Source organism: Brienomyrus brachyistius, chromosome 4 (genome assembly GCF_023856365.1).
Source record: "Brienomyrus brachyistius isolate T26 chromosome 4, BBRACH_0.4, whole genome shotgun sequence".
Classification (NCBI taxonomy): domain Eukaryota; kingdom Metazoa; phylum Chordata; class Actinopteri; order Osteoglossiformes; family Mormyridae; genus Brienomyrus; species Brienomyrus brachyistius.
Genome location: NC_064536.1, coordinates 24,827,339 through 24,843,716, shown reverse-complemented (window position 1 = coordinate 24,843,716; position 16,378 = coordinate 24,827,339). Strand labels below are relative to the sequence as shown.

The 16,378-nt window shown below is 44.7% G+C and overlaps 1 protein-coding gene and 1 non-coding gene across 2 annotated transcripts in view; both read left to right on the top strand.

Moving 5' to 3' along the window:
* The window catches only part of LOC125739860 (uncharacterized), a 409,273-nt gene that overhangs the window by 226,221 nt on the left and 166,674 nt on the right, over positions 1-16,378 (top strand). The gene's annotated exons all lie outside the window — the stretch shown is intronic.
* trnar-ccg (transfer RNA arginine (anticodon CCG)) lies at positions 4,720-4,792 on the top strand. Its single transcript has one exon. It is a non-coding gene; the product is annotated as a tRNA-Arg (tRNA).

Genomic DNA, 16,378 nt, shown 5'->3' with positions numbered 1-16,378 from the left:
ATCCTGACTTTGCCCCTGTAGCTCCACTCGAGTTTGCCTTGGGTCCTGCATATTGGCCTGAGGTCACCCCCATCCTAGTGGGGATGGACCTGGAGGATACCGCTCCAGAGGACTTGGAGTGGGAACCCTTGGACCTGGTCCTGAGTCCCACGTTTCAGGCTCCAGCCTCCACCTGAGGCTTGGGCTGATTAGGCCCCAAGCACCTGTTCCATCTGTGGTGCAGACAGGGGAGCAGTACAGGGCCAGGCTGGTTCTCTGTCTTTCAAAGGGGGAGACAGGGACATATCACTCATGCCAGCCGTCCAGGACCAGTTTCCAACTCTCCTGCCTATTACCGTCCTGCAGTCCCCCTGTCACCCTCCAGTCCCCCTGTCACCCTCCAGCTCCCATTCTGTAGTCTCCTCATCGCCCTCCAGTTCCCATCCTGTGGTTTCCATCCACACACTTGACTTGCCTCCATCTCCTAAATTGCAGCTGCTCATTCTTCATCTAGGCCTGTGGTGATCCATTCACCCCATCCTTGTGTATCTCGTCCCCACTCTGGCAACCTTCCACTGTCCCTTTGATCCCAGTCTATTACTACCCAGTCCCTTCCTCCTCGGTTCCTGAGCCTGTTGTCCCATCAGGCTCATTTTCTTTCCTTTCCCTTTCAGTTCCCCTTCTCTTTCCTGGTCCTGGCCTCTTGTTCCTGTTCCTGTCCCTCAGTCCTCACATCCTGTTTCCAACTGGTCTCTCTCTGGTTCTGTCCCTCAGTTCCCGTGTCCTGTTCCCAGTTTATAGGTCCCTGGTCCCCAAGGTCTGTTCCCAGCTGTGTTCCCTCATCTGGTGGCCCCATCCCAGTTCCTGTTTACCCTGTCTGTCCTACCGCCCTCATTAATTCACCTCCTGGTTCTGTCTGTCCCATTCCCTGTGTTCCATGGTATATCTAATGCCATGGAATTTTTTTGTACCCTTCTACTGACTGACTGACTGATACCTTTCAGCAATGAGATCCCTTTGATGCTTTGCAAGCTCTATGTGAACCATGGCTTTTGCTGCAGGATGCAACTGAATAAATGCCTGGAAAATCCTGCTAGAACAGCTGAACTTCATCTGGGGTTAATCAGCATCACTTTAATTGCCTGCAGGTTTGAACCCAAAAAGACTGTCTGCTGTAATGAAATCAAAAGGTGCTTCAAAAAAGTATAAGTTTAAGGAAGTGCAGACTTGTGCAACTTGCATATTTTTTTATAGTTTCCCCCCTAACAGATTTGTTTGCTTTTAAATCGAATTGTGCAGATTACAGGTAACATTAAAGGTGGGAAAAGTTTTGAAATGATTCATTTTGGCCTCATTTTTTTACATTACAAAAGCTTGGCATTTTAACAGGGTTGTGTAACTATTATATCCACTGTAAACATGGTAAATGAAAATTTCAGCCCTCTGGCGGTGAAACGATGTAAATTACTTCCACAATCAATCTATGGAAATGAAAATTACTGCATGTCACCAGAACATAAAGTAAAATCGTGATGGGAGACTAGTACTTGCACTAAATCACAATTTTATAATGAAGATGAAGAAACAGGATAAGCAGCTGGAGGACGGATGAATGAATGAATGAATGACCTCTGCTGTATAATCAAATACTCACAGTAATCTGTAGTCACAAATAAGCAGAAAAGGTAGATGTTTAGTGAACAATTTTTTTTCCATTACATACAGTATAGAATAATGTGTGACCTATTGTGGTTTAAACACTTCCTGTTTGTAGTGCAGAGGTTAAATGTGGACTGACAGAATGATTTTACACTTGACTGCAGTCTTCTTTCTGTCCACTATGTGGCAGCAGTATAAAGGAATGGTCTTATTTTGTGTTAGTGGCTGGTGTGTGTATAAATTCATATACCCTGATAGCATGGAATTCTGCCTCCAACTCTGTGCCTCAGGGACCAAGGCAGGAGTGAATTACATACTAACAACAGTATATTAAATTATGTATAGTATATTACAGTATATTATAGCAGTATGTACAGTATATTAAAGTATGACAGAATTATATTATGCACTTTCCTTTAGGAACAAAATTGCATAGTTGCATAGTTAAAGTAACAGGAAATCCAGCAGGAATGGGATCCTAAGAGAACTTTGCCAAAAGCTGAAACAAGACTGTAAGAATGATACTGACCCAGCACCAGCACTGACCCCCCCAGCTTCTCAGAACAGGAAGTCAGCCCAGACCAAACAGCACCCCCCAGCCCCCAGCCAGTAAGCTACCTGGAAGCTGCAGGGTGGTTCAGCTAGACAGCACTGGGTGATCTGGGTGTTGGGGGGGGGGGAGCAGCATGGTCACAATAGAGGGGGAAGCAACAGGAAGTAGAAGTGTAAAGTGCAGGATGAGGGCAGCTCACTTAATTATCAGTCACTGTATCTCAGTGCTGCTACACTTTGTCTCTCTTGCAAAGGAAGTTTATTGTCTTGCAGACAGTTTCCTGCTGATGTAGAGCCCCAGCCACACATGCCACAGCCAGGCATTACTGTAAGTGATGATGTTGGTCAGGTGGGCTGTGCAAAGGCAGCATGACAATAAAGTTTGTGGTCAGTTAGTGAGAAGGAGCGACACCCCATGTAAACGGAACAGAAGAGTGCAGAACCTGTATAAACCAAGCGGAGGGGAGAAAGTGGGTTTTCATTGGACTCCAGGAGTCCTGGGTCACAAATGGAGACAGAGAAACAGTGAAGATGTGGAGAATCATAATCTGTGTAATGAAACGACAGGCTGTGAATTTGGGCATCTGTGTCTGTCTGGGGATGAGAGAAACACAAACAGCTCTCAGTCTGACAGGACGGCTGATAAGGCCCAGGTGAAGTGAATCAATGTGCTCAACACCTGACTTTGCCCCCCCAGGACGGCCCCCACCCCTGTCTTACAGAGACACCTTCCTATTAGGCCTCTTGTTTCCTACTGATCCGCAGAGATTAAAAGGACCTACTGCAGTGACACTATAGAAAACTGTATAACACATAATAAAGGCTGAACCAAAGGCCTGAGGACAGACCCTCTGTATACAGCAGTGTTTCTGCAGAGTCTCACCCTCACATCCTGTATGACGACATTTCTGCTTTTCAGAATAAGTGTAAAAATATTTTCTGCATCATGCTAATGATTTAGCTGCTTTCTGCACATGCATGAGTGAAAAACAAGGAAATCAAACAGTTCAGAGATAAATCTGACATATTTGCTTCACTTGCATGTATTTTTATTCTCTGAGCTACAATGATTCTGGAGAGGACCTGAGAGGCTCGGAGGGCCAGTGAGGCTGCAGGGTGCTGAGAGAACTGCAGGACAGGAGCAGGAGGACGGCGTGGCTCCTCTCCTCTCAGCCGCAGCAGGAGTGTCGTCAGGCGGAATAACGTCGATTAGACAAGAGTCTGGGTGACTGATCCAGATAGTGTGTCCCCCATCTCCCTCTGTCGGAGACGGAGACTCAGCCAGCCCCTCTACTGCAACCCAGGAGATACTGCTGACTGCACCGGGACTTAGGATAGAGGATAGAGTGTCAAACCAGCCCACCTTGGAGACGTGGGGCTCTGGAGGGTCAATGTGGGGGTGTCTTCTCCGTAGTGAAGGTGAGCCCAGTATGACCCCCACATGGGTGGGGTGATCCACCCGCCGGGCGACTCCTCAGGGTCCTCGAGGTCGCTCTCGCTCAGTGGGTCAATGAGGGGATTGTCTACCAACCATCACTGTGCGTGAAGCTCAAATACTAGTAGGAGGTCAGTGGAAAGTGTGCAGGTGGAGATGTGAAGCGAAGGAGGTTCCCAGGGATACCTGTTATCTTGCTCATTTGATGTCCTCTGCCGGCCCCCTGGAGGATGGGCTCCCCCTCTGCGTCTGGTTCCTCAAAAGTTTCTGTCTTCTAGGGAGATTTTCCTTACCACTGTTACCTCTGGCTTCCTCACTGTGGGGTTTGGGCAGCGATAATGTAAAGTGCCTAGAGATACTGTAATGGGAAATGTACTGCACAATTGAATTGAATTGAATTGAATTGTTCAATCATTCCGTCACAACATGCGGGACTCCATGGCAGGTGTTTGGCAAAACAGAAAAGAGGTTTAATTAAAGTAAACACACAGGGATTGCAAATTAACACGACTGCAGGGATCAGAATGAGAAGGTTAGGACAAAAAAGGACATGGACTGACAGGACAAGTGATGTTTATCACCAGACAAGCAATGGTGAGACAAACAGGTGCTTGTATACATAGACTAATGAGGGGCAACAAGCACCAGGTGTAGCCCATCATGGTCACGTGAATGAGGAGACAGGAGGGTCAGGCAGACATGGCAGGCAGGATGTGACATCACTGTTTTATACCTCGCAGTTTATTTCAGTTTACTTGTGAAGCTGCAGAAAATTGCTGTGAGTCACATGACTAACACAGGAAAGTAGGCAAGCTGAAAATTTACGTTTTTTTTTCTTTGGCTGCAATTGCAGCTAAGAGCAACTGGACTGCAACAGTGAAATGATGGATCTTGAGGCCTTAATGTCAGGAGCCCATGTCTTCTGTTGGTCTTGCTGTGCTTCCTCAAAGTCCCTCTGTGTTTTTAGCTCATCATGATATTAGATATCTGACTGATACACCTGCTATCTCAGCACTCCTGAGTGTTGGCTTTGAATGTGACCATGACTGTGTCTCTCTGATGTTTGCAGGCTTCCTCTGATCACTAATATCACTGACCCAGTGGCCTAATGGATAAGGCATCAGCCTCCGGAGCTGGGGATCGTGGGTTTGAGTCCCATCTGGGTTATTGGGGGCAGCATGTGGCTCTGTGGGCTAAGCCTGTGTGCCTGTAATCAGAAGGTTGCAGGTTCAAACCCAGCCTCAGCCTGTGGGTCCTTGAGTGAGGCCCTTAACCCCCAGCTCCCTGGGCGCCGCTATGGGTGGCAGCCCTTAGTAGACAACTTACCCTATGAAAAAAGAGCAAGTTGTGGAAGGCATGAAGACAATTTCCCTACGGGGATCAATAAAGTATCAATGATTATTATTATTATCACATGGCATTTCTCCACCTTCCAGTGCCCTGCAGTGGACTGACGTGCTGTTGAAGGTTTACCTCACTTTACACTGTGTGCTTCCAGCATTAGGATCCAGATAATTATACTAATAATAAATAACTATGATAAACAGAGAAATTCATGGTCTTCTTTATTCATGCAGATTTTTTATTTTGTGAATTGAGTCTGTGCATTGATAGTTGATTTAATTCTCTACACACTAATAATAATGGTCAGACTTTCTGAAGGGCTAAACATTCAGCCTTGTGGTTTTCTCACTTCCTCTTTAAAATGTACACTCCTCCTTCACTCTGCCTGCTGTGTGTAACAATAGAAATGACAAAAACAGTGAAGGTACAGAGGATGAGGAAGTGAGTGTCACTCTCCACAGATCTGGGCTCAGTGACACACACACGTATGGATCCTCTGATGCTCCTGTTTCTTCTCATCGCTGGGCTCACAGGTGAGTGTCACTCATTACAGTGAACTGAGTAGAGATCTCTCTCCTGCTCCTCACACACTGTCAGCCACAGTATGGAGATCAGGATGGAGATCTGGTCAGGAGAAATAGCAAAATATCAATTTTGAAGAGATTCACCTGCCTTGTGTAACGTTGTCTTGGAAATTTTGAATATTTTTTGGATTCCTATGGTTGTATTCATGGGCGTCGTTAGGCCAGATCAGTCAGGGCTGTAGCTCTGAGTATTTTACCCCCAATGTCAATCTTCCTTTAAAAGAGAAAATAGTCAAACCCCTGGTAACTTGACTCAGTCCCTGATCTTTTCAGTAGCTGGAAACTCCCCTGGGTGTTTGTATCAAAACATTTGTAATTGCTATGCTAATATTTGCATGTAACAGGTTATTGATAATATAAATTTAATATCTAAGTATTCACTGTAATACTGCCATGTGTTTCTTTAGTAACCAAACAGTACAAAGACTGTTAGTGCAGATAAAATGCCCTTGTCCTTTGCATGCTTTGATATTCTGTGTTGTGTACGATTATCTTACTGGGGTCATTTCAGCAGCACAGGTGGTTATGTGAGCAGACAGCCGGGATGCCGTCAGTCATTTCTGTGTGTACAGTCAGAGGGGTCTAAACACCCAGCTTCACGTGCTACTGCAGCAGGTCTCTGCTTATCAGGGCTCAAGATCAGCCTCAATTAAGCCCCGTTCATACTTCCCTTTTCCATGTGGCTTTCAGGCTGCAGGCAGTCATAAATTATCTGCACAGTAAAAATATAAAAATATATGTAGCCAGTGCAATTAACATCACACAGACAAACACAAATAATTTGGGGTTCTTTATTTGCTAGATGCCCAAAAGAAAATGGAAGGGCAACTGAGCGGAGTTTTCCCCTTCTTTCCTTTCTTTCCTTTATAAGTTTTACCGTGCGGTACAATGGCTACAACACACGGGTGCAAATCAGCTTTCCCCAGCAGCAAATACTCTAAATAAAATAAATCTAACTTTTCTTTTTTTTACCGTGTGTAAAATACGGCAGTGGACTGGAACTGCACAAGGAAATACAAAAATACGTACAACCGTTGGTTGTGAATACAAAGACATACATTCATTTAACACAGAAATGAACAATAGCGCTCTTTTTAACTTACATTTCAGTATCGCACGTCTCTCCACGTACGGTCCGCTCCCTTCAGAACGGCTTACACGAAATCCCCAGGCTATTCATACCCCGTCAACGGATACATCCTCTTACAACAATTCTTCCTTTGCTGTATTTTGGTTGGTCTATGAAAGTCAGTGCTGCCACCTACTGGAAAGATCTAGTCCGTTATCTTGCACAAGCGCAGTCGACATGCACCAATGTGCATGACCTCCACCAAACGAAAAATCTGGGCTAAACATGCATCATCAACAGATATCTGGCGTAATCCCTTGATGACGAAATTTATGTCACCTCACCCTGTGTGATACTGAAAGTATAAACTGGTCTTCAGGGGTGGAGATTAGACCTGCTTGTCTTTCACTCTGCAGCAGGTTTGCAGAGCTAGTTAAGCTCTAGCTGTTAGACACTGGGGGCAGCGTGGGGGCCTCACACCTCCAGGCTTGTGGTTTTGGTATCTGGCCCAGCTCTCTGTGTAGAGTTTGCATGTTCTTCCTGTATATATACTGGTTTCCTATGAGGTCTCTGGTTTCATATCTAAAGTCACATGTTCTAGGTGAATTGGTGCCTCTAAAAGTGCCCGTAGTGACTGTGTGTGAGTGTTTGCCTTGTGACAGACTGGCATCCTGTCCTGGATTTTCCTCTGCCTTGTGCCCTGTGCTGCCTTATATCAGCTCAATGCTCCCTGTACTTTACTGACTCTGTACTAGATAAGTATGTAGAAAATGAATGAATGAATGATCTAAAATATGTGTAGACCTTTATTAATTGTTATTTGCACACATTTATTAATCGCCAATATCACATTGCATGATTACGAGTTGGAATCTAATTCTTGCCTTCCCCCATCTTGCTCTCCATAGCTCAGGGCTGATGGCACAGGGGCAGCCGATGTGTGGCCCCCTGGAGCTGGGGGTTATGGGCCTTGGTCAAGGACCCACAGACATGTGACTATTCTGCTGAGGCCGGGGTTCGAACTGGCGACCTTCAGATCACGTTTGCAGTTTATGTATCTTGCTGCTGTATGAAAAATTTCCCCCCAGGATCAATTAAGTTCATCTGATCATATATTATTATATGATTCCCCAGATGATGTAGACTTACAGCAAAAGGTCACGGGATTTGAAACTATCATGTGGTATCAGGTACAACATTCGGGTCTGTGCAATATGGACTGTGTCAGATTTAGATAGAAGTGGCTTTTATAATATAACTTTCATTAATCCACAGATTTGATTTTTACATATTTTCTGCATAATCTGGTTAAAATTGAGGGGTTTAGCGTTACCCCTGACAACTTCCATCCATTGCATGGATATACACTGACCACTGCTGCAGCAAAGTGCATCACGGGACCCAAACCACAGCGACCACAAGCTGGTCTCAGCCCTGGAGCCTCATAGGATATTTCACAGCGTCACAATTTTGACTTTAGATGTTTGCATCTGTGGAGTTTGTGAATTATAATGATAAATGTATCACAAGGGTATTTCTCTGCAGTTCTGCATGTCTATCAGTTGTCTGTTAATATTTATTTGGGTGCTGTTTGTCATTCTTTGTATACTATGTCTAAACAAGTGAGCTTTCCAATGCAGTTGTAGAATATGGCAAATAAAACATCTTTTTTTTAAATATCTATACAAATTTTATTGCTCTAGTATCAGCAAAATAATTAATATATTATCCATTCTATAGCTCTTGGCATCAATGCATGTTATCGCTATCAATGCATAAAAAGCCTGCTTGAATTCGAAACTGACATTATATAAATTTTTTTGGTTTGTCACCTGATTTTCATGCATAACTTACAGTTTACCAGAGAAATGTCTTGGATTTATCTAAGATGATATTTGATATTTCATGACTAATGAAAATATTGTCAGTCTAATGGACAAATAGCTTTTACTACCTTGAGTACTTTCAAGAAAAGCACAGGCTGAAATTACAGTTCACAGCCACACGAGGGCAGCAAAGCTATGGACACTGTGTGTCAATGTAGTAAATGAGAATGTGAGCCCTCTGGTGGTGAAACAGTATAAATACATTTGCAGTCAGTCTATGAAAATGAAAGGTACTGTAGATCATTGTATGCGGGCGCTGGGAAACGTAAAATAAAATAGTGACTAGAGACAAGTACCCTCTCTCGATTACAGTTGCATGTTTAAGGTAAACATACAGACAACAGAGACTTTTCAATACATTACGAATAACATTCGTAATAGATTTATATGTTTAAATTCTAATTGCTCCTTGATGACTGGTGCCCTGACCAGGATAAACAGCTGGATGATGGATGGATGAATGAATGATTGAATGAATGAATGCTGTAAAATCAAATACTCTCAGTATTCCGTAATCACAAATAGGCCAAACAGATAGACGTTTATTGAATTTTTTTTTTATTACATACAGAGAAACGGATGATCTATTATGGTTTAGTCAATTCCTGTTTTTAGTGCAGAGGTTAAATGCAGACTAATGGAATGATTTTACATTTTTGTGCAGTCTTGTTTGTGTCCACTATGTGGCAGCAGTGTACAGGAATGGTCTTATTCTGTCTCGTGGCTGATGTGTGTATACATTCATATACCCTGAAAGCAAGGAATTTTTCTTCCAGCTTTGTGTCTCGGATCTAGGCAGGAGCGAATTACAAACTAACAACAGTATATTAAATTATACAAAATGTTTTCACCAGGAAATTAATCTGAAAATTATTCAGATTTGCAGATGTATGCAAAAGTGGACATTTCAGGTCCAGAGAGTACAGAGAGTTGGTCTGGATTTGTACTCTCTGGACCTGAAATCTCCACCTTTGGATGTAGGTATACATAGTTAAAGTAACAGGTAATCCAACAGAATTGGGATCCTAAGAGAACTTTGCCAAAGGCCGCATCAAGACTGTAAGAATGACACTGACCCACCACCAGCACTGACCCCCCACGTTCTTGGGACAGGAAGTCAGCCCAGACCAGGCCCTGCCCCCCAGCCAACAGGCCGCCTAGAAGCTTACGGCTGGTCCAGTTAGACAGCACTAGGTGATCTGGGTGTTGGGGGCGCGGGTGGGGGGGGGAGGGGTATGGTCACAACAGAGGGAGAAGTTCCCCCCAGGAAGTAGAAGCAGAAGGTGAGGACAGCTCACTTAATTATCAGTCACTGTATCTCAGTGCTGCTATACTTTGTCTTTCTTGCAAAGGAAGTTTATTGTCTTGCAGACAGTATCCTGCTGATGTAGAGCCCCAGCCACACATGCCACAGCCAGGCATTACTGTAAGTGATGATGTTGGTCAGGTGGGCTGTGCAAAGGCAGCATGACGATAAAGTTTGTGGTCAGTTGGTGAAAAGGGGCGACACCCCATGCAAACCGAACAGATGAGTGCAGAACCTGTATAAACCAAGCGGAGGGGAGAAAGTCGGTTTTTCATTGGATTTAAGGAGTCCTGGGTCACAGACAGAGAAACAGTGACAGTATGGAGAATCATAATCTATAATGAAACGACAGGCTGTGAATTTGGGCATCTGTGTCTGTCGGGGGCTGAGAAGAACACAAACAGCTCTCAGTCTGGTAGGACGGCTGATAAGGCCCAGGTGAAGTGAATCAATGTGCTCATCACCTGACTTTGCCCCCCCAGGACAGCCCCCACCCCTGTCTTACAGTGACACCTTCCTATTAGGCCTCTTGTTTTCTACTGATCCACAGAGATTAAAAGGACCTACTACAGTGGCACTATAGAAAACTGTATAAAACATAGTAAAGGCTGAACCAAAGGCCAGAGGACATACCCTCAGTATACAGCACACAGTGTTTCTGCAGAGTCTCACCCTCACATGCTGTATGACGACATTTCTGCTTTTCAGAATAAGTGTTAAAATATTTTCTGCATCATGCTAATGATTTAGCTGCTTTCTGCTCATGCATGAGTGAAAAACAAGGAAATCAAACAGTTCAGAGATAAATCTGACATATTTGCTTCACTTGCATGTATTTTTATTCTCTGAGCTACAATGATTCTGGAGAGGACCTGAGAGGCTCGGAGGGCCAGTGAGGCTGCAGGGTGCTGAGAGAACTGCAGGGCAGGAGCAGGAGGACGGCGTGGCTCCTCTCCTCTCAGCCGCAGCAGGAGTGTCGTCAGGCGGGATAACGTCGATTAGACAAGAGTCTGGGTGACTGATCCAGACAGTGTGTCCCCCATCTCCCTCTGTTGGAGACGGAGACTCAGCCAGCCCCTCTACTGCAGCCCAGGAGATACTGCTGACTGCACCGGGACTTAGGATAGAGGATAGAGTGTCAAACCAGCCCACCTTGGAGACACGGGGCTCTGGAGGGTCAATGTGGGGGTGTCTTCTCCGTAGTGAAGGTGAGCCCAGTATGACCCCCACATGGGTGGGGTGATCCACCCGCCGGGCGACTCCTCAGGGTCGTCGAGGTCGCTTGATTGTCCACCAACCATCACTGTGCATGAGGCTCAGATACCAGGAGGAGGTCAGGTGCAGGGGAGAGTGTGCAGGTGGAGATGTGAAGCGAAGGAGGTTCCCTGAGATACCTGTTATCTTGCTCATTTGACTTCCTCTGCCAGCCGCTGGAGGATGGGCTCCACCTCTGAGTTTGGTTCCTCAAAAGGTTTCTTCCTTCTAGGGAGATTTTCCTTTCCACTGTTACCTCTGGCTTGCTCACTGGGGGCTTTTTCAGGGTTAATACAAAGTGCCTTGAGACAGTGTAATGGGAAAATGCACTGTATAAATAAATGGATTGGAATTGAATTGAATCGAATTGTTCAATCATTCTGTCACAACATGCGGGAATAGAACAGAAAGGAGTTTGAATTAAAGTAAACACACAGGGACTGCAAATTAACACGACTGCAGGCATCAGAATGAGAAGGTTAGGACAAAGAAGGACATGGACTGACAGGACAAGTGATGTTTATCACCAGACAAGCAATGCCTAGACAAACGGGTACTTGTATACATAGACTAATGAGGGGCAACAAGCACCAGGTGTAGCCCATCATGGTCACGTGAGGGAGGACAGGAGGGTCAGGCAGACATGGCAGGCAGGGTGTGACATCACTGTTTTATACCTCGCAGTTTATTTCAGTTTACTTGTGAAGCTGCAGAAAATGGCTGTGAGTCACATGACTAACACAGGAAAGTGGGCAAGCTGAAGATTTACGTTTTTTTTTTTCTCTTTGGCTGCAATTGCAACTAAGAGCAACTGGACTGCAACAGTGAACTGATGGATCTTGAGGCCTAACTGTCAGGAGCCCATGTCTTCTGTTGGTCTTGCTGTGGTTCCTCAAAGTCCCTCTGTGTCTTTAGCTCATCATGATATTATATATCTGACTGATACACCTGCTATCTCAGCACTCCTGAGTGTTGGCTTTGAATGTGACCATGACTGTGTCTCTCTGCAGTTTGCAGGCTTCCTCTGATCCTTCCTCTGATCACTGATATCACTGACCCTGGGGCCTAATGGATAAGGCATCAGCCTCCGGAGCTGGGGATTGTGGGTTCGAATCCCTTCTGGGTTATTGGGGGCAGCGTGTGGCTCTGTGGGCTGTGCCTGTAATCAGAAGGTTGCAGGTTCAAACCCAGCCTCAGCCTATGGGTCCTTGAGCGAGGCCCTTAACCCCCAGCTCCCAGGGCGCCACTACAGGTGGCAGCCCTTAGCAGACAACTTACTCTATGAAAAAAGAGCAAGTTGTGGGAGGCGTAAAGACAATTTCCCTACGGGGATCAATAAAGTATCGATTATTATTATCACATGGCATTTCTCCACCTTCCAGTGCCCTGCAATGGACTGACATGCTGTTGAAGGTTTACCTCACTTTACACTGTGTGCTTCCAGCATTAGAATCCAGATAATTATATTAATAATAAATAACTATGATAAACAGAGAAATTCATGGTCTTCTTTATTCATGCAGATTTTTTATTTTGTGAATTGAGTCTGTGCATTGATAGTTGATTTAATTCTCTACACACTAATAATAATGGTCTGACTTTCTGAAGGGCTAAACATTCAGCCTTGTGGTTTTCTCACTTCTTCTTTAAAATGTCCACTCCCCCTTCACTCTGCCTGCTGTGTGTAAGAATAGAAACGACAGAGACAGTGAAGGTACAGAGGATGAGGAAGTGAGTGTCAGTCTCCACAGATCTGGGCTCAGTGACACACACACGTATGGATCCTCTGATGCTCCTGTTTCTTCTCATTGCTGGGCGCACAGGTGAGTGTCACTCATTTCAGTGAACTGAGTAGAGATCTCTCTCCTGCTCCTCACACACTGTCAGATACAGTATGGAGATCAGGATGGAGATCTGGTCAGGAGAAATCGCTAAATGTCAGTTGTGAAAAGATTCAGATGCTTTACATAACATTGTCTCTGAAATTGTGAATATTTTTTGGATTCCTATGGTTGTATTCATGGGTGTCCTTAGGCCAGATCAGTCAGGGCTATAGCTCTGAGTATTTTACCCCCGATGCCAATCTTCCTTCAAAAGAGAAAAAAGTCAAACCCCTGGTAACTTGACTCAGTCCCTGATCTGTTCAGTAGCTGGAAACTCCCCTGGGTGTTTGTATCAAAACATTTGCAATTGCTATGCTAATATTTGCATGCAACAGGTTATTGATAATATAAATTTAATATCTAAGTATTCATTGTAATACTGCCATGTGTTTCTTTAGTAACCAAACAGTACAAAGACTGTTAGTGCAGATAAAATGCCCTTGTCCTTTGCATGCTTTGATATTCTGTGTTGTGTACGATTATCTTACTGGGGTCATTTCAGCAGCACAGGTGGTTATGTGAGCAGACAGCCGGGATGCCGTCAGTCATTTCTGTGTGTACAGTCAGAGGGGTCTAAACACCCAGCTTCACGTGCTACTGCAGTAGGTCTCTGCTTATCAGGGCTCAAGATCTGCCTCAATTAAGCCCCGTTCATACTTCCCTTTTCCATGTGGCTTTCAGGCTGCAGGCAGTCATAAATTATCTGCACAGTAAAAATATAAAAATATATGTAGCCAGTGCAATTAACATCACACAGACAAACACAAATAATTTGCGGTTCTTTGCTGGATGCCCAAAAGAAAATGGAAGGGAAACTGAGCGGAGTTTTCCCGTTCTTTCCTTTATAAGTTTTACCGTGCGGTACAATGGCTACAACACACGGGTGCTAATCAGCTTTCCCCAGCAGCAAATACTCTAAATAAAATGAATCTAACTTTTCTTTTTTTACCGTGTGTAAAATACGGCAGTGGACTGGAACTGCACAAGGAAATACAAAAATACGTACAATCGTTGGTTGTGAATACTAAGACATACAGTCATTTAACACAGAAATGAACAACAGCGCTCTTTTTAACTTACATTTCAGTATCGCGCGTCTCTCCACGTACGGCCTGCTCCCTTCAGAACGGCTTACACGAAATCCCCAGGCTATTCATACCCCGTCAACGGATACCTCCTCTTACACCAATTCTTCTTCCTTTGTGTTTTTTGGTTGGTCTATGAAAGTCAGTGCTGCCACCTACTGGAAGTCCGTTATCTTGCACAAGCGCAGTCGACATGCAACAATGTTCATGATCTCCACCAAACAAAAAATCTGGGCTAAACATGCATCATCAACAGATATCTGCCGTAATCACTTGAAGACGAAATTTATGTCACCTCACACTGTGTGATACTGAAAGTATAAATTGGTCTTCAGGGGTGGAGATTAGACCTGCTTGTCTTTCACTCTGCAGCAGGTTTGCAGAGCTAGTTACACTCTAGCTGTTAGACACTGGGGGTAGCGTGGGGGCCTCACACCTCCAGGCTTGTGGTTTTGGTATCTGGCCCAGCTCTCTGTGTAGAGTTTGCATGTTCTTCCTGTATACAGTTGAAACCAAAAGTTTACATACACTGTATAAAAAGACTTAACTTTTTTTTTCTCAAAAAAGATTTTTTAAGATTTTTTTCTTAAAAAAAAAGTTATATGTCTTTTTATACAGTGTATGTAAACTTTTGGTTTCAACTGTATATACTGGTTTCCTACGAGGTCTCTGGTTTCATATCTATAGACTCATGGTCTAGGTGGATTGGTGCCTCTAAAAGTGCCCATAGTGACTGTATGTGAGTGTTTGCCTTGTGACAGACTGGCATCCTGTCCTGGATTTTCCTCTGCCTTGTGCCCTGTGCTGCCTTATATCAGCTCAATGCTCCCTGTACTTTACTGACTCTGTACTGGATAAGTATGTAGAAAATGAATGAATGAATGAATGAATGATCTAAAATATGTGTAGACCTTTATTAATTGTTATTTGCACACATTTATTAATCGCCAATATCACATTGCATGAGTACGAGTTGGAATCTTCTTCCTGCCTTCCCCCATCTTGCTCTCCATAGCTCAGGCCTGATGGCACAGGGGCAGCCGATGTGTGGCCCCCTGGAGCTGGGGGTTATGGGCCTTGGTCAAGGACCCACAGACATGTGACTGTTCTGCTGAGGCTGGGTCTCGAACTGGCGACCTTCCGATCACGTTTGCAGTTTATGTATCTTGCTGCTGTATGAAAAATATCCCCCCAGGATCAATTAAGTTCATCTGATCATATATTATTATATGATTCCCCAGATGATGTAGACTTACAGCAAAAGGGTCACGGGATTTTAAACTATCATGTGGTATCAGGTACAACATGCAGGTCTGTGTAATATGGACTGTGTCAGATTTAGATAGAACTGGCTTTTATAATATAACTTTCATTAATCCACAGATTTGATTTTTACATATTTTCTGCATAATCTGGTTAAAATTGAGGGGTCTAGCGTTACCCCTGACAACTTCCATCCATTGCATGGATATACACTGACCACTGCTGCAGCAAAGTGCATCACGGGACCCAAACCACAGCGACCACAAGCTGCTCTCAGCCCTGGGGCCTCATAGGATATTTCACAGCGTCACAAATTTTGACTTTAGATGTTTGCATCTGTGGAGTTTGTGAATTATAGTGGGTACTTGTCAAAAGCTGCATCAAGACTGTAAGAATGACACTGACCCACCACCAGCACTGACCCCCCACGTTCTTGGGACAGGAAGTCAGCCCAGGCGAGGTCCTGCCCCCCAGCCAATAGGCCGCCTAACAGCTCAGGGTTGGTCCAGATAGAAAGCATTGGGTGATCTGGGTGTTGGGGGGGGGGCAGTATGGTCAGAATAGAAGGGGAAGTAAGAAGAAATGGAGGGTGAGGACAGCTCACTTAATTATCAGTCACTGTTACTCAGTGCTGCTATACTTTGTCTCTCTTGCAAGGCAATTTTATTGTCTTGCAGACAGTTTCCTGCTGATGTAGAGCCCCAGCCATACATGCCACAGCCAGCCATTACTGTAAGTGATGATGTTGGTCAGGTGGGCTGTGCAAAGGCAGCATGACCATAAAGTTTGTGGTCATTTGGTGAGAAGGAGCGACACCCCATGTAAACCCAACAGGAGAGAATGAAACTGTTGGTCTGCCCACGTCAGAGGAGTTTCAGTTCGGCTGCTCAAAAATCATCAGCCGTGTGGCTGGGACCGATATATGGAACCTGACTGTTCAGCCCTGCTGATGCTGACCTGCAGAAGGTGACCCTTTAATGCTCCTCAGACTCATCCAACTGAACCACCGTGGGTCCTGGGGGCCAGTGTGACCGAGACCTCTGTAGAAACTCAGGACCTCGGCTCCACCAGTTGATTCC